We start from the raw sequence: 23,570 nt of genomic DNA, 5'->3' as shown, positions 1-23,570 counted from the left end.
TCCAATAACATTATCCGACAACTGCAATGGCTAAGATGTGTCTTAGGCATGAAAGTACACACAAACTACAGCACCACCAGACCTGTGGCCTGGCTTATACTTAGAAGAGTACAAGCCAGGCCACATTTTTGGTGCCTCCTGAGTTAAGATTAATAGCAGTTATCTTATTTAACGGTTTATTAATAATATATAAATTCCATAAGAATAATTGATCTATTTTCATAAGATAAATTCTGAGATTTCTTCAAGTTTTTGAAAGAATCTTACAATTACAATCTTTTTCTCTTCTTACAAATAAAATTGCTTTACAACAACTACTACAAATAACAGCTTTATTTTATAGGTAGCTTAGAATTTTAAAACTATTTACTTGTCATGTTAATTAATGTAATAAATTGATGAATTCGTAATCAGTTCCTCTGCAAAAAGCAACAATATCATTCTCACTACACAATGGTTGTTGGCAATTGATTAAAACTATCTGCCAATTAAAAATACATTTAAATCCTAAAAAACAAGCAGATAAATCAACTTTGTCATGGCATTTTCTTTTTCCGAAGCATTTTTACATTCATTCGTAAGTGTAAACGCTAATTCCAGTGGCATTATGGGATTGACAGCAGAACAGAGAAAATCGTTGAGAGCAGCCGAGAGCGTTAGTAAGGTTGGGTTGGGTTGACTTTATGCAAATGTCAAAACGAAATATGCTAGGCGGCAACCAATTGCTGTGAAAAGTTGGCAAGGCAAGATGTAAATGTATGTATACAATGTTTGCTGAACTGGATTACTTTGCTGAATCGCAATCATACTGCATCATGTGTGACAGAGTGGTTATTCATTGATAATTTCTTCAAAGTAGCTAATAAACTGTGCATGTGTGATAAATGTGCACAGACCATAGACTGTAAAAGGTATGGATGTAGTATCTGTAACATCACCCATAGGTTTTGAAGAGCGCAAATGAAGCTACAAGTAAGCATGGCCAATCGTCGTCATTTTGTTCGCACATCACCACGCCAACTGGGGGTTACTAAAAAAGACCAAAGAGGCGGAGCATAAGCGGAGTTACAGATGCCTGCAAGCATTTGTTTTCTTTGGGAGAAATGCTTAACACTTCATTACCTGCAATTCGTTTGTGTTCTGACCACTTGTGCTTGGTTATGTACTATATCAATAAATAGTTTAGTCTTAAAAAAATAAACACTGTAATACATTGAGCCACTAAGCATTCTTATGAAGTTTTTCTACAGGAGGAAAATGCGACTTGCTTCCAAACACTTAAAATATAGTCTGTGTTAGTAAATGCAAGGCCATTGATGAAATCCAGGCATAACACTGTATGACAAGGTTTCAGATGACTGTTCTAGAGCCTACAGCTAATCAATCTAGTCCAGATTCTGGAGTGCATTCAAGTTCTAAAGAAAATAATAAATGATCTTAATTAAAACAAATACATTTATAGATATGGTATACAAGTATATAATTTCACTCACCTGGGAAATGGAGCAACTGTTTGTGAACACAATTAACTGCCATATTATCTGATAATTGTAGGAAATAATTCCAAAAGGCAGTTGACTGTGTAAAGCCACATGAAACAAAACAAAAATATGATGTACAGTTGAAGTAAGAATTATCAGTCCCCCTTTTAATTTTTTTTTTTTTTTATATTTCCCAAATGATGTTTAACAGAGCAAGGAAATTTTCACAGTATGTCTGATAATAATTTTTCTTCTGGAGAAAGTCTTATTTGTTTTATTTCAGCTAGAATAAAAGCAGTTTTGATTTTTTTTAAACCATTTTAGGGTCAAAATTATTAGCCCCTTTAAGCTTTTTTTTTTTCAATAGTCTACAGAACATACCATCATTATACAATAACTCGCCTAATTACCCTAACCTGCCTAGTTAACCTAGTTAAGTCCTAGTTTAAGCTGTATAGAAGTGTCTTGAAAAATATCTAGTAAAAAGTTATTTACTGTCATCATGGCAAAGATAAAACAAATCAGTTATTAGAAATGAGTTATTAAAACTATTATGTTTAAAAATGTGCTTAAGAAAGATCTTCTCTCTGTTAAACAGAAATTGGGGAAAAAAATAAACAGGTGGGCTAATAATTCTGACTTCAACTGTATATGCCGAGTTCAGTGGCTAATCAGCCAGCATCAACATGACGGTGACCAGTGAGACCTAGCTGTCACTCAAGTAGCCATGCCCTTAATTATGCAGATTTAATATAAACGAAAAGAATGAGTTATAAAAAAATAATAATTAATTTAAAAAAATAAATAAAAATCACCCCCTCACAGTTGTCATGTAGGGTAATATTAGCAATAGAAACCAAAATAAATTTTTGTGCCAAGCTGTAAACACCATTTTTTTATGCTGTATAAGTTGGACATTTAACATTGGGGAAAATAGAAATTTTGGCGGCTTTGTTGGGTTGTTTATTTCCAAATAGTCCAGTATGTCCTGGGATCCAGCAGAAGACTATATTATAAAAACTTTCCCTGTAGTTCGTTCACTTTGATAAAATGTCGATAATTATGGAATGCTCCAGTTTAAAAAGAATTCAATATCTGTAGACAAGATTGAGTCGAGAAAAAATAATAAAATTGTGTCCTTCAGCATTTTCAATGTGTTCCAGAGCTAAAAAGAGAGCCTTTGCTTCCGCTGTAAAAATTGAGCTTTGATCTGGATGCACGCTGGAGGAAAGATGACACAATGGCTGAAGTATTTCTCTTAGACGGCAATGTTATTGTTTTAAAAAACTATTTTAGTCACGCAGTGCTGATGTAGATTAAGATGTTATGAATGGGTTATATGCACTAAAGTGTTGTTCAGCCACTAAAATCTTCTGGATAGATTGATGCGACTATTTTCAGTTTCGTAAGGGACCATTTACAGCATCGCTAATGTAGATTTGTATTTAGTTTAACAACAAAACATCAGTAAGTAGCGCTATTTCGCCTAGCCTGCTTTACTGAGCTGAAGTTGTTTTAGGCTGTCATTGTTCAAAAATTGAACCAATGTGAATATGAGACACGCTCCCTATATTTTTTCCCATGCTACTCTGAATATTCAGTCAGAAATAGCATGTAAGAATGGCTAAGTAATGAGTGTAATTCCTGCGCGCCGCCGGCCAAGCTTTCTTTAAGGTGCGCGTGCTTGTGTTTTCAGAAGGCGTGGCTTTGGACGGCAGGGGAGGGACTGTGTTTCAGAGATTTATGCTAACAGGCTAGCATTGTGGCAGATCACCTACTGCACCTTTAAAATGCTCAAATAATCGAGATTTTGATTTTAGGCCAAATCGCCCAGCCCTACAACAACAGCACTTTAATTTGTGATCCACACAAAGTAACAACATATTGGGTAGTTAGTGAATTAAAATAGATTGTATCATTTCAAAATATGAAGTGACACACAAAACATATTGGCACAAGCATACAACGATAGACATGTAGGTTAAAAAATGCAGATTCATTCTCTTCCAGTAGGGGGCACATGTAGAACTGCAGGAGTAAAAGTGTTTCCAGCTGCTCGATAATCTAAGAAGAAAATGCCGTCTAAACTTTTATGACAGTATGTTTTACTCATAAATGTCTTAGTAAAACCCCACACAATAGTTAGGATTTTCTGTTCAATTTTCTGTTCAGATGGCTCATGTTGCTGTGGAAATATCATCACATTAAAAGAGAGATGATGTGACATTAGAACAGCATTCTGTCAGTGCAGTATTAATTTTTATTTTATTTTTCTCGCACATTCATTACTTTTCTTTTCATTCTTGTACACTCTCTTAACTGAACAATCATTCAGAGAGCCCCATTGGGCCCAATTTAATATACTGAATAGGCATGGGCTGATATAAAATTCTGACGGTGGGATAACCTTAGATAAAAATATCACGGTTTCACTGTATTTTTACTACAAAAAATTCCATGACCTATCCAGGACTTTCAAGTCAGTTTTCCCTGACATAATGTTTTCATGTAATGTCTACATATAAGTGGTAAATCATAAGAAACTTTTACATTATTACAGCATATAATAAAGCACGCAATAGTTTCAATTTATTTTTACTCTGTAAAATAGATAATGCTTACACAGCACTAATAATGTGAGAGGATGTTTTTGGCCAAGAAAAGAATAAAAGTAAAAAACCCTCCATTCCAAATACAGAGTTTTTGTCAAACTAATTGTAGGTCATCTTAATAGATAATTAAACTAGATTAGTAGGTAAACCTGCTTTTATTGTAAAGCCGCAATCACACTGCACTTTTCACTCCATAGACCTCCATTTATAGGCATGCGAATACGGCAGACCAGAAACGCAAGCATGGTGCGACAAGTTTTGCATTTCACTGCATTTGAAAGTTCAAGCTGGGTGAATTCTTACCTGTGAAATCACATCAGTGATTGCTGTGAACTAATAGAAAATAATTTAAAATAAAAAATTTAATATGGAGCAATCGCTCACTTTTATTAATATCTAATCATATTGTTAACCCTGCCACTTTTGGCAGCGCGTATGACAGAATTTGCAAGCTCTAGTGTGACCGCAGCTTAAGAGTCGTTTTGGACAGAAATGTCTGCTAAATGATAAATGTAAATGTAATTTCCATGACTTTTCAAAACCTTTTGGGTTTTTCTGTTTTTTCAAAACTTTTCCAGGCTGGAAAATGCCAGGGTAAAAAATTTCATGACGTTTCTAGGTTTTCCATGACCATATGACCCTGCTTGAAAATATATTCCATGTAAATATCTGGGTAAAAAAACACAAACTTTTTTCCCCATTGAACACAATGTATTTTATTTTGAGAAACATTTGAAAGAAAAATTGGAGAGGTAAACATGCCAGGCTAAAAAAATTCAAATGAATCATTGACTTCTTTCTGCTGTCTTTAATTAGTTGTTCAAAAACACTGATTTCTTTACAATTTAAAATAGCAGAAAATTTTTGTGGTTTTAAAACCTTGACCTTTCCAAACCACTGTATACCTTGAAAACTAACGTCCCATGCCTACTGCTGAAACAGGTGAACTGTTGTTGATGTTAACCTAATTTCAGTCAACTAATGGCTTGGAGCCTTGGACCATCAGCTTAAGACCAGATAGCAGGTCCTTTGAACATTGCCTTGGACCCATGGGATCTTTTGAGTCTAAAATTGTGAAAATCAAAGCACTAGCTGACAGTTCTGTCCTTTTAGGGCACAGTTCTGTCCACTACAAAGCCTGACGAGCCAGCCATGAAAAAAAATGTATAAACTCAATGTTTTTCCCCTCATTAGGGCATATTGTTTCTGTGTTCATGCTCATTTCTAAGAGTGATTGCAAACCCCATGTCAGATTATTTTCCAGTGGATAAGCACACACGGATTTGGTAATGAATTATGACAGGCTACAAAAGCAGAATAAAGATAGCAGGTCTTGTTTTAATTCAGATCCAAGCTAATAGTATACAGGGCTGCATGAGTTAGGTGGACTTCAACTCAGCCAAGCCAGAATGATTTATCCCGGCATTCCAGTTCATTAGCTTTACTGATGGGCTTCCCAGCTGACTCAGCACACACTTAACTTTTCCAAGTCTGAAAACTGGTGAGAATAGGCTGAGAAGGGAGGGATAGAGGGAGGGAGGGAGGGAGAGAGAGAGAGAGAGAGAGAAAGAGAGAGAGAGAGAGAGAGGGAGAGAGAGAGAGAGAGAGAGAGAAAATAGACTCTTTTCACATTTCCGAGTTTCTCAGTAGCAGAAGTCGTCATAGTTGGGTAAACTTAGAGTGCAGTGAATGAGAGTACATGTTTTTTTTTAACAATCCTATTTGATGAATTAAAAAAAAATTAAATAAAAATAGAAAAATAAAAATCCACCATTGTGTTATTAAGACTTTCAGAAGAAAAAAAAAAAAAAGTGCACCACGGCAGCCAGAAGAAAGAATAACGTCAAATGTAGTCCCGCCCCATAGATGCTGCATTAGAAACACCCCCCACAAGCGGTAATTTGTTTTTTGCAATTTTATGCTGCTTAAGATGATATAGTACATTCATAAATGCATATAAATGTTTATAATTTTAAAAATAAAAATAAAGTTAATAAAAACTTCCAACAATTTAACATGAAAAGGGTCTATAAGTTGTCTAACAAATAGGGATGCAACGATTAACCAATTTCACCAAAGGTGCCTTTCAGACAGAGGTTCAGCAGCCTTTGATTTGTTCTCTTTAAAAGGGAAGTACATTAGACAAATAAAAAATTTTTTATTTATTCAGATTTTTATTTATTTATTAATTCATTGTTCTGTCATTTATTTTCAGTGTAAAATTATTACTAATGTTTAAATGGCAAAAAAAATTCACTTATTTTTGAGCCCAAACAGAAATGAACTATCGTGTGTGCTGTATTATTTAGTAGCTTAGCAGCAATAAATAACACTTTAAAATATAAAGGGAATAAAATAAAAGGAATAAAACGGTGTTTGAGTGATTTTCCAAACTAGTAATGTTTTGAAATCAATGATATTCGTGATAACCGTTAAACCGTGATTACTCCTCAGACTATATTTGTTCAACCAAAATCTAAAATCGTTGCATACTAACAAGATGAAAAAAAAAGTATCCGTCATAGGGCTGGGTAATAAAGTCGATATTTGTATTTATTGACCGAACACCATTTTCGATATTGATAATAAAAAAGTTTGTTATGAAGTGCTATAGTTTTATTAAAACGTACGCCTTGGAAGCAATGCCAATAAGCTTAGGCTGTCAGTTTGTCATTTCCAATAGAGGCACGCAACGTGCACTACGTGCATGAAGCGCACAACGCGCACATGGGAGCTGTGTGCACATGGTGTGCAAGCGGTGCGCACATGACGCACGCGCATTATGCAGGTACACCTAGTTGAAAAACAACTGAACTTTTCCAAATGCCCAGAGCACACCGCCATTGCAAGTAGAACTAACCAATCTGCTTTAGACTTTGTATGGAATATACACATTTCAATAATAATGGCAGACTAATTACCTCAGACAAACACAGTGCACCCAAACACTGCAGTGCTTTTTACTTTTCTCCATAAACTTGCATCGGAGCTGTAGCATTTGTCCGTTTGTCATCCTCTGAGAAAACGGTCACCTACTAACGAGAGATGTCATAGAAAATTATGAAGGAATCCACGTGCTCACGCTTGTCACTTCAGATCAGAATAACAACACACGCGAAAATGAGTGCAGTATAGCAGCAGTCAGGAGATTGTAAATAAAAAAAGTATGTCGCCAGAGTGGCTTTTTGGTTTCTTTTCTTGTGCATCCCAGCCACTAGCTCCCCATCTGAAAGATTTTTTAGCATAGGGGGTAATGTAGTCTTTCAACTTTTTGTCAACAATTTGTAATGTTCAGCTTGTATTTTAATAATGATGGTTCCTTTACTAGAAAACTCACATCTGATTATCATAATTTGTTTTGCTTACAGAGTTTGAGGTTTACTGCATTATGATACACTATATATTGACAGCTTATATTGATACCATTGCACAACTTATCCAGCATATGTTTTACGAAGCGGATGCCCTTCCAGCCGCAACACATCACTGGGAAACACCCACACACTTCCATTCACACACATACACTACGGACAATTTAGCCCACCCAATTCACCTATACCACATGTCTTTGGACTTGTGGGGAAAACCGGAGCACCCAGAGGAAACCCATGCAAACACGGGGAGAACATGCAAACTCCACACAGAAATGCCAACTGACCCAGCAGAGGCTCGATTCAGTGACCTTCATGCTGTGAGGTGAGAGTGCTACCCACTGCACTGCACAAATTTAGTAACATTTTATCTATCAAGATTGAGTCTCTTTAACACAAAGTGGTCAAATGAAAAAAAAAAAATCCTAATATTCCTAAATGTATTGTTAAAAAATATTCATCAACATTGAATGATATAAAACATGATTTTTTTTTTTTAGCAATAATCGCATAGTCCTAATCAGTCAGGAAACAAATGTAATGTTCTTTTTCCCCATAGTCATGGAGTGTTCCAAAAACAGAGAGCAGGGAGAATGAGAGAGAGAAGTGAAATGTATGCATTCTAGAAATTCCATAAGAATAGCAACTGTGGTATAATGTAATCTGCTAAAAGTTCAGATGTAAACAAGCTCAGGCATTTATCGAAATGTATATTGTTTCACATATAACTGTCAACACAGCTGGGACCGTTTTAAAAGTCATTGGCTTAAATGCAGATGGCTAAAAAAGTAAAGATTTATACAGCAGCACCCTGCAAAAGCTGATCCATAAAGACTGGGATAGATCTGCATACAACTGTAAATGATGTGACATTATGACACCAGAATAGATGATGTTTAATTTACAGTACATGGGAACAAAACCATCTGTCAAGCATGTTACAACTGAGATAGGGAAGTGTATTTCTACCAGAAAAATTAAATAAAAAATTACAAGAAGCATATCCTGCATTTCATAATCGCAGTGTAATCAGCATGACCCTGATGTTCACAGGCTCTGAATCACTTAGGGTATTATGAAACTCAAGACCCATAACTACTACGTTTGACATCAGGGAAGGGCAGGGTGGTCAAATAGTCATCAAACAACTCATTTCTTTAAAAAATGCCTTTGATTAGTGTGTATTTGTTGAGTGTGTATTAGCAATAAATGCTTCCTAGAATTCTTAGCTCAAAACACAGCTTATATGCAACACAACATTTGTCAGAGATCAATTCAAAGTATAGAATAATTAAAAATTAAAATATTAAAGACAAGTAATTAGCCAACAAAATAGAACAAATAAACAAGCCAAAAAAGTAACAGCTTAAAGAGAGTTCACTTTTTTAGGTTTGTTTAACTAAAACTGTTGGATAAGAAATAGAAATGCAATTTAACATTTAATCAAATGTAAAATAACATGGCATAGATCTTATTATAAAAGTATTTTTGTTAGCTAATATTGATTAAGGTTTGCTCAAAGCACAAAGGTTTTCAGTCTTTTTATTTTATTAGGCACAATAATTCCAGTAAAGCATATTTGTTCATTTAAGTGGATTTAAGTTCATTTAAGACATTCAGTCATGACCTAAGAAAAAAAAGAAGTTTAATTAAAAAAACAAAAAAATAATTATTATTTAAAAAATATATATCCAGTTGAATTATTAGCCCTCCTTGAATATTATTTTTTAATATTTCCCAAATGATGTTTAGCAGAGCAAGGACATTTTCACAGTATGTCTGATAATATTTTTTCTTCTGGAGAAAGTCTTATTTGTTTTATTTCGTCTAGAATAAAAGCAGTTTTTAATTTTTTTTTAAAACCATTTTACAGTCAAAATTATTAGCCTTTTTAAGCTTTTTTTTTTTTTTGATAGTCTACAGAACAAACAATCGTTAGACAATAACTTGCCTAATTACCCTAGTTAAGCTTTTAAATGTCACTTTAAGCTGTATAGAAGTGTCTTGAAAAATATTAGTAAATGTAAGTAATATATAAGTAAAATATTATTTACTGTCATGTTGGCAATATGTTACAGCCTTATTCCAAAATGGATTAAATTCATTTCCTCAAAATTCTGTGGAAGAGTAATAATAACAAGAAACCCAGCAAGCAGTTTTATGTTTAAAAGATGTCTAATAAACATCTAATTTTTTTCGATTAGTGTTGTTTTAGCCAAGTCATTAGACTTCTTTTACACACACAAAATTGCTTGCTGGTACAAGGTCTACAAGATGTCCTGATTCTAAACAACATCTGCACCCTCAACCCTCTAACCTGTGTAAATATTTACAGTGAAGAACTTCCTATCACATTATTACTGACTATTATCACAGACCAGGAAAGTGAGAAGTAGATCAAGGAAGATAAACAGACAGATGAGATGTTGGAGTCACCGTTGATCACCGTTTTTTATTTATTTATTTTTTTTAGAAATGTTGTGCATTCTGCGACACACAGATGCCCTGCTATGTATAATTAAGTTCTAAGACAATATCTTATACTGTACGATACGAGAGAGGAGGGTGTGACATATAATTTCTTCCATGGAAATAGCGCTATACGCTACTGTCATATTGCGATATCAATAATATAAAGACGTGATGATGTATGATGCGCATATATCGCACACAACAATCTGTGAGTCTTTAGCTCTGCGGACCACAACACCAGTCTCAGATCAAGAGAACCATTTCAACCTCCAATGACAATTTAACAACTGAAACGGAGGCTACTTCCATATAGCAGTGGTTTGGTTACAAGTGGTAAGAATTGTATTCAAGTAATGCGAATTCAAGTAAATATAGTAATGTGAGACATCAGATCCTCAGTTCTGAGGCGGCTTAGATGGGAGACACGTAATTATTTAATGCTAATATTTTTTTTGATAACCGTGTATTCATTTTAGAATGAAGAAAAATAAAACAAACATAAATGTTTATTATTTACTAACTATCCATCTTTTAATTAAAACAACCTGTTTCTCTGTAAGCTTTATACCCGGCTGACGTAAAAAAAAAAAAAAAAAAGGTTTTGCTGGGCTCAATGCTGGTCATTGAAACCAGAAAGACCAGCACGGTATAGGCTATATGTAAAATTACACATTTTTGATGCTGATTTATAAATGAAGAGTTCAGATGCAAAACCCTCTAAATCCATCAAAGCTCTTTTCTTGTAAATGAGCATTTTCTGTCAGGCTCATCTGATTCGGTTCAGAAGTTATATTTTATATGTAATGATAAGGTTATGAGCTAGTAAATAAAAGACGTTTTGTTTTTTTTCCAAAATTGTGACTTTACACAATTCTTTGGTTTTTAACGAGATAAATTTTCTTTTTCCGTCAAAACCAGCTAAATCCACTTGTGCATTTTTAGCAAAAACCTCTAAGTCCACCTATTAGGACAAGACATTGTAATTAGTTGAAAAATACTAAAGATGCATTTAGAAATTATTTAACCAAACATAAAACACTTGACACAAACCACCTAAAATTTAAAATATATAAATCTGTCAAGAAAATGGCGGTTCATTCCACTGTGATAAACCAGGAAAAAAGCAGAGGGAAAATTAATGAATGAAATCTGTCAAGTAAATGCATTAATCAATAACCAATCAAATAATGTAGTTTAAATACATTGTGAAACATCAATATGTGTGCATTGTCTATTAATTAATATAAAAAGCTTATCAGACGTATGGATAATATGAAGTAATATAAATAATGTAAAGTTTTATACATTATATTTATCTTTTACAAAAGTTCTTAAATTAGCAAATAAAACACAAGGTGGACCTACTGGACAAAAAGGGGATGCCTCTCAGACAATTTTAGAAGTTGTCATTCATTCATTCTCACCACACTTAAGGTCTTGGTCTCTTGTTTATCCTCATAGCATCCATGCAGCATCTTAACTCTGTCTTTCGTGAAATTGAGTTGCCGTTTAATGTATAGTAAATCGAACTCATTATATCGTCGCTACACAAAAAAAATCATTATGAATGCATGTTATACACTTCCGACTGTACAGTGTGTATTCTTTTTCTTATAATGCACAGAGTTTTGAGGTAAGGGACGTTTTCATTTGCCATTCACTGACAGTCAAACAGGCTCATCCAGTTCATCAGACTCCATCTTTTAAAATCGAAAGCGGAATAAAACCTCATAAAGCGCACTGCTACATTGAAAACATATGATTCGATTCACACCTTCTTATTGGTTCTCGGGATATAGCGGCTTTTGCTATCAAATGCAGGTGCCGTTCACTGTTATTTCTGAGTGTGATGCTGGAATTTGGATGATTTGAAGCACATCTATTTGTTGATGGTGTACTACGTGCCTAAAGCTTTCACTCAATGTCATTATCTCATTTTTGGCAGAAGTGGCGATTAGCGGCTTTTGCATGTGAACACTTCAAATATTAATTTAGGATTGTTATCTTTAACCTTCAGTAAGAATTAGTAACTGTGTGTGAAATTTCTAATTTATTAACAGCTTTAGGTGACCTGCACTTTACTTCTCCTAATAAATATTTCTGCATAATTTTTGTTGAAGCAACTGTCTGCATGTCAGTCATTTTACTGTAGTTACATGGATTGTCTTGATCAGATGCAAGTAATCTAATAAATGTTGCTGCATTTACTCCATTATTTTTTCTCTTTCCTGTAAATAGCATTATTGCAAATATTCTTGAAATATTGGGATAGAATTTAAAGGCTATATCGCCCACCTAACGAGCGAGATTATTGTATTTGGCTAAACATACACTTGCATGCATTATGTTTAGCCAACAGAGCACATTTTTATAAAGCATTTGAGAAGCATTCACAAGAATAATGCTAAAATTGACTGGAAAGTATAAATCATAGCTCTAAGCTGCAATTAAAAGTTATCAAGTTCCAGCTGCAACCCAACACTGTGAAACACCAACACACTCTTGCATTCACACTCATACACTACGGCCATTCAATTCACCTACAGTATAGCACATGTCTTTGGACTGTGGGGGAAACCGGAGGACCCAGGAGGAAACCCACGTGAACACAGGGAGAACATGCAAGCTCCACACAGAAATGCCAACTGACCCAGCCGGGGCTCAAACCAGTGACCTTCTTGCTGTGAGGCGAAGGACTTTCCATCACCATTAATTTCAAATGAAGCACCTTTTTTCTAATAATTCCCCAAGCATATGTAGCACCATGATTGATGTCCTTACTGTCTTTACATTTCACTTACACTTAATATTTACATAAAAAAGATCAGAATAATCAGACTAATGATGGTGTCATTTTCAAAAATGTTGACGGTTTTAAACATGTTGTTGAAATGTGGTGAAACTTTAGTCAAATTTTGTTAAAATAAATACTAGTATTCAAAAGTTTCCGAAATGTTGATAATGTGTGCATTATTTGTGAACATTCTAAGCTCTGCTGTGGATCTATTGTCTCATATTATTTCAATAAAGACTTTGCAGCAATTACTAGGTATTTTCTAAGCAGAGAATTTATGAATAAAGTAAGCAATGCAACTGAAGCGGATAAGTCATGTGACAATGACAAGAGTCAGACAGTAAGTGATTCTGGATGCTCCTAAAGTGTTGATCATTGATTGATTCTGACGTAAACTCAAATTCAAAAATCTTTGAGGCAAATTTAAAACACTTTGCTGTGCCTTTAACTACACATGGAGAACTGTGTTTTCCTGTGAATCATCATTTGTGAAGCACAGCCTGCTCTAAACAGGTGATGTAAACACAGAAGACGCTGCAGAATGAAAACAGTACATGGGCGAGAACAAAATTACGTTTAAAAGAAAACGCAGAAACTTTTTTGGGGCAAAACCGGATAAAACCGGATTTGTTTGGACAAAAAAAGTTTGGGAACATTTAAATTAATGCCTGTTTCACAGGTATTACATTTTAAGTGTATAAGGGACCCATACTTTTTTTCCACACCCATGTTAATAGGTTACTACCATAAGTTAATGTTATAGCATTCACACTGAATGCAGTTCCAGGAGCACGTGTCTGCAGCGGTGCAGCTATCATTTCCACAAGGAGTCTATATTTGCTGTGCTGCATAAAGAAAACATCATTTTGTGTGTGAGAAAAACAAACACTAATTAATGCAAAATTGTAATAATGTCATGCAGAATTAAAGTGTATTATGTTCTACAGTTCTAAATGTCAAAGAAGAAATAAATAAAAAACAGTTTGCAAAATGTGAACGGATGTTCTTTTTTCCTCAGGGCAATCCAATGACAGTCTGTTTGAGAGAACTAACTCAAAAACAAGGTGATATAAAGACTCATCTCAATATTAAGATGGAAAAACACAAAATTCTTTATTACTTGTAAAATGTCTCGTAAAAGAGAAAAGCCATGGGAAGCAGTTTTTGCGGACAAGTTTTAGGTTGTAGCAAATTACATTAATTTTCTTGTATATTTTTGTATTTTGAATGTTAGGCTGCACCAAACGGGTGTAAAAAATAAATGGTTTCGGGTTTAGCTGTTTAGATATTATTGTATGCAGTTAAAATAATAAAAGTAGAATTTTTTCTAATAAGGAAACATAAAAGTCATTTTTTTAAAGAAACCTGTGTTATTTTCTCATGGATTATTTGTCCAATTATTCGATTAATCAATTAGAAATTAGAATACATTTTTATTTGAATTTATTTATATCACATCTGTGTCTCCCACCACTGGCATGAATTCTAGAAAGCAAGGTTAGCTTGCCCCCTGCTAAACTCTCAGTTGATTAAACCTAAACCTACTTAATCAAATACTTACTTAATCCTGGGCATAAGCTTGGTCAACCCAGAGTATGCTAGCACAAAAGATTTTCTTAACAGAACACAAAATGGTCAAAATGAAAAACAGACACTAATAAGCAGAAATTCACACCAACTGATCCGTATTCCATATATTGTGATGGCTACTTGCATACCCTGAAAATTGGAACCAAAAACTGAAGTTATCCCATAAACCTTAACGGGATATTTCACCCAAAAAAAGTGAATTGCCTCATTATTTACTCTCCATCATATGTTTTTAAAACTTTTATGATTGTTCTTGCTTCTTTTAAACACAAATGAAGATATTTGAAGAAAGCTGGTTGCTGGGACCCATCAACATCTGTACTATTAAAAAAATAACCAAGTCAATGGGTCGCAGAAATCAGCATTTTTCAAAATATATTTTTGTGTTCAACACAAAAAAAGAAACTCAAATAAGTTTTGAACAAGTGAAGGGTAAGTAAATGATGACAGAATATTCATTTCTTACCTAACTATGTCACATAACCTGTTTTCTGGAACCCCCCTGATGTGTCACACTTTGTTTGAATAAAGCTGTACTTTTTTGCCCCATTGACTTCTATTCATACGCATACAAATGCTGCAGCCCGGAAATACAAACTCATAGAAAGTTGCATGTCGATGTTTTTCAAAATTCAAGCTTGATGAACTCTAACCTGTGATTTTGCATCTCGTAAATATTTGAGACATCTTTGTATAAAAAATTTGCAGTGTTTGTGATCCTTTCAAAGTGTGGCATTATCTTGTTTTATCCCACCCGTTTTGCAATGCTGTCCAAAATAATTTTGCATGCTCAAACTCCTTCAGAATTTTCTGCACACGACAAACGACAAGCGACAGACCGGAAGCCATTCCAGTGGAGAGTAGTCCGGGAGCTGCGTAGAGTTCTGATCATCTCCGCATGCGGAAAATTCGGATCTGATTTGAGCTGCGTTAAAATTTGAACTCCTGCGACTGGGCCATATGCGACTGGCTGACCGGATGTGATGTATTCCAGTGCTGTTCAAGCAGGTCTGTGTGCGCGAGATAAGAAATACTACTTTTTTCATTATTTTTTGAATCAGAAAAAAAGTCTATATTAAAAAAATATTTCTATTCACAAATGAGTAATAAAAAATATAATAGTTTTATGTTGTCTCCACTAGGCATGGGCCGGTATAAGTTTCTGACAGTATGATAACCTTGGATAAAAATGTCACGGTTTGACGGCATTGTCGTTACTGCTCTAAATTATATTCTTTTTAAATGTCTGGGTAAAAAAAAAAACTTTTAAAAACAATATATTTTATTTTGAGAAACAATTAAAATATTTTGGAGCAGTAAACATGTCAGGCTAAACCAGGGGTGCCCAAACTCGGTCCTGGAAGGCCGGTGTCCTGCATAGTTTAGCTCCAACTTTTCAACACACCTGTTTGAAGGTTTCTAGTATACCTAGAAAGAGCTTGATTAGCTAGTTCCGGTGTGTTTAACTGGGATTGGAACTAAAATTTCAGGACACCAGCCCTCCAGGACTGAAGCTGCGGTCACAATAGAGTTTGAGCATGCGAAATTCTGTCATACGGCACTGCGAAAAGGGGTGGGATTAAACAAGATGATCAGACATTTAAAAAAGCAAGCGACTGGTCCATGTTTTAAATTTCTGTCCAGAGAGATCATGTTTTGATCCTCAGTTAATCTCACGCAATCATGTGATGCGATTTCGCAGGTTAGTGTTCACTAAGTTTGAATTTTCCAACGCATCGAAATGCGAAACTTGTCGCACGACCTGTCCGGTCTGACGCATTTGCACGAGTATGAATGGAAGTCTATAGGGAGAAAGTCTATGAGTGTGACCACAGATGTGACCACAAACAGTGAACAAAGATTTCTTTACAATTTAAAATGGCATCTTTGGATATCTTTTCTGCTGGAGATACTGCTGTCCTAAAAAATCAAAAATCAAAATCTTACATATACCTCAGGAACAGTATAGCAGAAAACTTTGGCGGTTTTAAAACCTTGACTCTTCCAAACCACGGTATACCTTGAAAATAGTTATCGTCCCATGCCTAGTCTCCACATCCCCTCCAAAATTTTTAGCAGCCTATGAGTTTCTAGTATTTATTCATTCACCCATGGTGAAGGCATGGATAATAAAGGCTCTTGCTTTTGCACTCCTTTATTCTCTCCCATGGTGAACGATAAAACTGAAAATTCTGTGCGACTGCCACTAGGGGGCATATTACAACAGTCATGTCCGAATGTTGTGCGCAGTGGAAAGGCGGCTTTTTTGTATATAATAATGTATGATGTTAGAAATTGAGGGCTGGGCGATAAATCGATTTTATTGATTAACTTGAGTGTGAAGTTTACACTATGTCCCATCCTCTCTTCATGTTTAGGGTGAGACTATATCAAACATCGAATAGAGTGGAGGAACTATGACATCAATTTGTATGCAAAAACCCGGTTAGCAGTTCCGGTTCCCTCGTCCCAAAGTCAACAGATATTTGGAATGGGATTTTGGTTAAATCGCTCAAAAAAGGTTTGTGGCTAACACAAACTCAAGATACTTTCACGTTTTATTCTACGACATAAAACACATCAGTTACATCACACTCTTGATTTTTTTTACCGGTTACTCTTCTTTAAAAAGACAGTTGCTACCAAGTTGTTAAATGGGACTACAGGTGCTGTCGGAGACATTATAAGTCATCAAGCTGAACTGGTCTGGAACGCAGCCCGCTTGTGTTGGGCATTTGGATTAGTCTGTGATTAAAGTATTTTCATGAACAGTATTTTATAGTTTGTAGTATTTTTCTACTTAGGAATTAATTTGTATGTAGATAATGCCTTCACTTGTAAAGACTGTCAAGACATTAATATGTTGATCATTTATTTTAATTAAACAATATTATGGGGATACTGCTTACTGCTCTCAGTTATGCAAACATGTGAATAAACATGTAAAAAATACTCACGCGTTAATTGTCACTTTAACATGATCAGTTGATTTTTCGTTGTTTCCTTCTTCATCTGAACACATTTAACTCTGTCATAACTGCAATATTTACACTCCTTAAAGTTTATAGCATATGTGACTGTATGGGCTGCTTTTGGCTGTACTTCATGACAAAAAAAAATAAATATTGAATGTTGTTCTGTGTCCATGATGGAACTTGCAGGCACATAAACTTGTACCTCACGCCTCATTTCTGTCATCTATTACTAAGGTAACCGGGTTGTGAGCATGCGAACGATACACTTATTTGGTCTTATGATAATACTATGTAGGCACATTTAAACACAGTTTTAAAACTTTTACAACAACCGTAAAGCAAAACAAAATGTATTTTCCATGTAAAAACTATCCAAAAGGCACGTAGGTACATGTGAGAGAGTAAATAAACTATAAACAGAGAGAGTAAATCGTTGTCGTGGACCATTTATTTTTTAAAGAGCCCATATTATGGGTTTTTGAAAATGCCCTTCCATGTAGTGCGTAACATAGCTCTAAGTGAAGTGAAATATCCAGCTAAGGCTTAAATCTGAAAGTGTACAGTGTTTAAAACTATTGATTCATCTATAAAAGAGTCGACTCATAGTGCTTCAAACGAGTCGTCTTGATAACGAGTCATTAGGTGTTTCGTGATGACGCGGCTACGAAACACAAGTAGTTGCACGCGCAAACCCGGGACATTTGAAACCTGCGGCCCCGCCCACTAACACAGAAAAAAAGCCCCACACACACACAAACAGAGACGCACACAGACACGGGTCGAATTAAGTCATGCTGTGCAGATGGATATTATTGGCAGTCTAATTAAAGATGAAACCTCAGCAATATAGCCCAGCCTTGAGCAGATCGAGTGCTTCTGGAAATTACATGCTTAAAAAGAAGACTTCATCGGTTTGTAAAAGGAAGGATCAGTAAAGACTGTCAGAACATGGATCAGTGCATCATGAATCAGTTTCTTCCCCCATTGTACTGTATCAGGTTAACTCTTTATTTTCTCATATCGCGTGTAAAGCCACGTTGAAAACGCGATGCGTGCCGCGTTGTTTACGGATCGCCAGCTATTCCTACACACATGCAACGGTCAAGTTTCAAAATAGTTCAGCTCAGATTCAAGGGAGCTGTCTAAATTGCACCAAGCAAGCTGAACTGGCGCTCTAGTCTAGGCGAACGGTGAGTGTGTGTGTGTGTGTGTGTGTGTGTGTGCGTGCGTGCGTGCGTGCGTGCGTGCGTGTGCGTGTGTGTGTGTGTGTGTGTGTGTGTCTGTCTGAAAAAAGCAGGTGACGGGCTCCTCACCAGTTCTTGGAGTTTTTGCTCAATAAAATAGTTTGTCGTCTGTTTTTTTAAGTCCATCGGTCTGTATTACATTCACCCACTGGCAGCCAAAATCTACACCTTACACTATGAAGCGTGTATGCACTGTGACAACTTTTATATTGTTGATTAGCTGCTGGGCATTTCTTTCTGTCTCGCGCTGAAGGATGTCAGTTTCGACCAATCACAACAGGCTGTCATCGGTCCAATCAACGCAGATTAGCTTCGTGCTGAGGACGGGTTTGGGTACAAATGAATCGCTGAACGAATCATATAGGAGTCGCTGGGATAATTAGGTAAAACCATGAAAGTGTTTTTTTGACCTTGCATGCACATTAGACTGTTGTTGGAGACCCTTAAAAACTAAATATGACCCTATTTCATGTATAATATGGGCTCTTTAAATAAGCTTGAAAAGTTGTCTGTTGCCCTGAAGTCATTTATAGCCTATTGATAGCTTTTCAATTCTTTTGGTTGCATTTAAGATCCAAAAGTGCTAAAAGTTGTATTTTCTTGTAAGGATTATCCGGTTGGACAAAATGTGTTAGTGTAATGAATGGTGTTTGAACATAGAGCTTATTATTTGCAATCTTGAAAAAGCCTACAGGAAAATCCTACAAGGATTTTATCGAGGGAACCGGTTTTTATGCTAGCAGCTGATTAGCCTACAAGGGGACGTCATAATTCCTCCACTCTATAAAAATTTTAAAATATAAAGCACTTCACGGAACCTTTAAAAAGGCCATATCACTCAGCCCTACTGTCAGGAGCTGGCTTCTCATCTGAGTGCCTAATCTTAAAGAGAAAGCATACAGTACATGAGCACAGTGCCATAATACATTTTAAAAACATTAGCTACATGAAAAGAAATTGGGCAATATGGATGTTTTTTTTTTACAAATTCAAATATTAGTAAACATATTTGCAGTGATGTATTGGTTGACCAATATTCATCAACAGCAATACTGTAAATTGCCAGATTCTTTCACCCTGATCACCCAGTTGGCATTTATGCTATTTATTAATGATAACAACCAGCTTGATGTAAATTATACCTTACTTGATTACTGTAATTTATATTGATTGTAATTGTAACTTTAATTGATTTATCTGTAACTTTAAATGATTGATAAATCTGAAAACAGCATCCATTGCATTTTCGTGTGAAAAGCAAATGTATGTATTCTGTGAAACAAAGATGTCATCAGCCCACATCCCGACCCAAGTCAAACATTGCATGTTACAACAAGGCCAGGCTATAGCATTTGTTGTTCTACTGAACTTAATATCAAGCAGCATTAGTCATGTTTATCTTGTCATAAACTTTTTTTGTCAAGAAAGCTTCGTGTGATCAGCAGCTAATCTCCTACGAAGGACAAGGGCATTTTCACAGAAACGTGAAAGACCTGAAGAAACAAAAAGAAACCCAGGAAATCCCCATAGCGGCTTCTGAATAAACAGAAGATTTAACTGCTCTGATTGATTCAGAATGACTAATAAACACAATAAACATACAACAACTAAGCATTTATTTCAAACACTCAACTGAAGTTATGAAGCAAGTTTGGAAAAATTATGTTATTATATGTGGTAACTTCATGTGCAGCATTTACTACACAGAACTATAGTTCACTGAGAAGCAACACAAACAGCTGTCATTATTACAGAATGATTATCTCAATGTCATTTTCGACCAATTCAACACAATTCAAATGTAAAAATTTTTGCATAACTAATCAGTGACCTACAGCTCTTTGTAAATACTTCTCCATTCGAACACACATGCTAGAGGTTCACTAGAACCGGCTTAACTGACAAAATTGCTCATGGAATAGTGCAAAAGATCAGATAAGGAGCTTTGCTTATCTGACCTTTTGCAGGATTTCATGCACATTTTCTGGCTTTTTGTGAATGTGGCCTTATTATACTGCACCCAAAACTCCAAAGAAAGCCAATGCAAAGGTAACAACACCAGAGAGATACTAGAGTGTTCGTATTACAAGTCAACAGTCCACAAGCAGCATTTTGCAATTAAATTCTTCAAGACAAACAAAAAAAGAAATGGAAAATTTTAATAATCCAGTAATAAAGATTTTTAATTTATTATATTCATTGTGGATAATATACGCATCACAGAAGTGTGCTAAATTTAATTTACTTTATGTATTGGTTGCTTATCTAAATTTGACCAGATCAGATGGAGCCTTGGTATCTTTATGCCCACCTCCCCAGTGTTTGCAGTTCTGCTATTGGCTGGAGCTGCCCAGAGGTGAACCCAGAGTTGAAAATAAATACTTATAGCAGGAGTCAAAGCAGAGAGGAAAATGACAACAGGCAATCAGAGTCGAATATCTGCTGAGGTTTTTCATCTTTTGTCTGAATTAGAATAATTAGATCTGAAAATATATATTTCAGCTGTGGCGACCCGTAATGAATAAAGGGACTAAGCCAAAGGAAAATTAATGAATATATATTTTACCAGTTTATTCTGATATTAAATCAATAAATAATCTAAAATAAAAATAATAAAAAATAAAAAATAATCTAATAAAAATAACATTTTCTGGGGAAGTGTTATATCATAAGAAATATTCTCATCACACTACTCAAGAAAAGCAGTGTCTAATGTTAATATTAGTTGATTAGTTAATATTTCAATGTATTCCACTTGTTCATATTTACATTACATTCAACCATGTTCTTTTTAAATGTTGATGAGCATGGGGGTACTTTACATGAGGTTTAACATGTCAATGTCATTTTGCTACTCCAAAATAGGCTATGCTCTCTAGCACTTTTAAATCAATTAATCAATAATAACAACATTTACGTTTTTAAACATTTATAAATGACACTTATTTTTGTGGTAAATGTAGAAGAATAATCATTCTAGAATTTTGACATATTTAGGACTTCAATTTTACTCTGAGCAGCTTAATGCATGCAGTTGCTAATGACAGTAACACAATTATACCCTACATCATACTTTGACCTTTAAAATAATTCCTCAAGCTTACTTTGCTTGTTTTTGAAAACTGTTAAATGTGCTCTTTGTAGTAATTGTTAAACATCGCTAACTAATTCTGTTTGTTCTTTATTATTCATAAACAGAATTGAACTTACAACAAATTTGCCAAATTCATATGATAATTGCACAAATCGATAACTAAATGAAAATAAATTGATGATTTAAATACAGGGGGTGGGGAGCATATAATCTGATCTAAAAAAAAAAAAAAAAAAAAAGAGTAAAACAAAGAAAAAAGACATAACTCCTAAACAAATAGGTTAAAACATAAGCAAAAGATTCGCAGGTTTCAGCCAGAACTTGAATCTACAGGGAACATAGAGACCTTTGGTATTTCAGTTGAATTAAGCAACACTACGCCCATTACAGCAGATCTGACATTATCCGTGTTTTAAACAGACTGACAATATTGTTTAACTAAACATCTTGTTGTGAATAAAACATGAACGTCCACTCAGTACTCACCTGGTTATATTTCGCTGAATCAAAACAAATGCAATCCGATAAACACCGCGAGTCATTGGACAGAAGCATAGACAGCTCCGCCGTATTTTTACCAATAAAAAAGAAGCGTGAAATAACGCAAATACATTGTGCGCGTCGCACAGCAAGCACGTTTTTGGTCAGCGATTGACACAGTGCTTTCTGCCGGCATTAAACTGTCTTCCTGTTTCTCCTGAAGTACTGATAAAAACTCGAATCAAACCACAGTAATGCCTATGAAGGCTGCTGAAGTAGTGCGTTTGTCAGCCTTGCGTTTCAAAGTTGAGATCCCGCCCCCCTGCCCACCCCATAGTGGACGGATGGGAGTTTGATTTACTCCATTGACTCTTTTGAATAGCTGCAGTTGAATCAGTGAATCATATACGATTATTAAAACAATCGTCTCACTTTACTTTAAGTTCCATATATACTGAAAACCCCAAAATAGTGCTCAAACATATTTTCCATCAGTCATTAAGTGAGTTCAGTTTTTGTGCAATAATTAGATCGTAATTATTCTTGTCAAGACTAGATGATTTAACTAAAGAACGAGTCGGTTCAGGAATTGATTTCATACTGGGTGGAGCTATGTTTTCCAAGCATGCGCATGCTGTGTCTGCATGCATTCCATACAGGAAAAATCTACATTCGAAAGGCAAGATAATACAAGTGCTGTCCCGTGTACAATTTTTGTCCTCTTGACTCTTCATCTGTTACAAGCATGAGCATTTAGAGCGTTCCATTACTGTTTTAGTTGCTAATTCGTTACGTTGTGTAAAAATAAAAAATTTGCTTCCCAACAATAACTTTCATATGCTGTGTTATAAGTTATGTAGCGGGATATCTTGGTTTGACAGAAACATCCATGCATGTTTACAGTTGAAACAGTTTCTGGATGGTAAAATCTCACAGCATGTCCAAATTAGGACACTGTACTGCAATTTAGTATGTTAGAAAATTAAAGAAGTTACCTGAATAAAAGTAAAAACTGACATGATTTTTTAGGTACTTAGTTATTAGGCTATTTAGGCTATTTAAGTACTATTTGTAGATTCATTAGGGTATTTAGAATGAAAAAAAATGTGAAAATAATATTTGTTTCTTAATAGTTTTTGTATGGATAAAGGAACCAAATAGGTCTCACGGGGCCAGGTGCTACACATGTAAACATATATTAAAAATATTTTAACACAGACAGAAAAGTATTACCGTATGTCCATTTTTTTTGTCTTGACCTGGTTTTCTTACAGTAGAAGCTTGTCAATGTTATGGCACCACCCTGTGTTTTTAATGCGCACTGCAATGCTGCACACGTACTGTAGCAGTTTATAGTTTATTTGTTTGTTTGTTTGTTTGTATGTTTGTTTGTTTGTTTTTTGCAAAAAAAACAGTTGACAAGTTTGTAGCAATATTTGTTTACAATATAGAGTATG

General features: G+C 35.1%; 1 protein-coding gene across 2 annotated transcripts in view; it reads right to left on the bottom strand.

Moving 5' to 3' along the window:
- Positions 1 to 22,397, bottom strand: part of svild (supervillin d) — a 169,158-nt gene extending 146,761 nt beyond the window's left edge. For both annotated transcript variants that reach the window (XM_056470009.1, XM_056470010.1), the window contains exon 1: positions 22,120 to 22,397. The gene's annotated coding sequence lies outside the window, so the exon portion shown is untranslated. The remainder of the gene's footprint in view (positions 1 to 22,119) is intronic.
- Between the last annotated feature and the right edge of the window lie 1,173 nt (positions 22,398 to 23,570).

This window comes from Danio aesculapii, chromosome 12, assembly GCF_903798145.1.
Source record: "Danio aesculapii chromosome 12, fDanAes4.1, whole genome shotgun sequence".
Lineage (NCBI taxonomy): Eukaryota > Metazoa > Chordata > Actinopteri > Cypriniformes > Danionidae > Danio > Danio aesculapii.
This window is presented reverse-complemented; position numbering and strand designations above follow the sequence as displayed.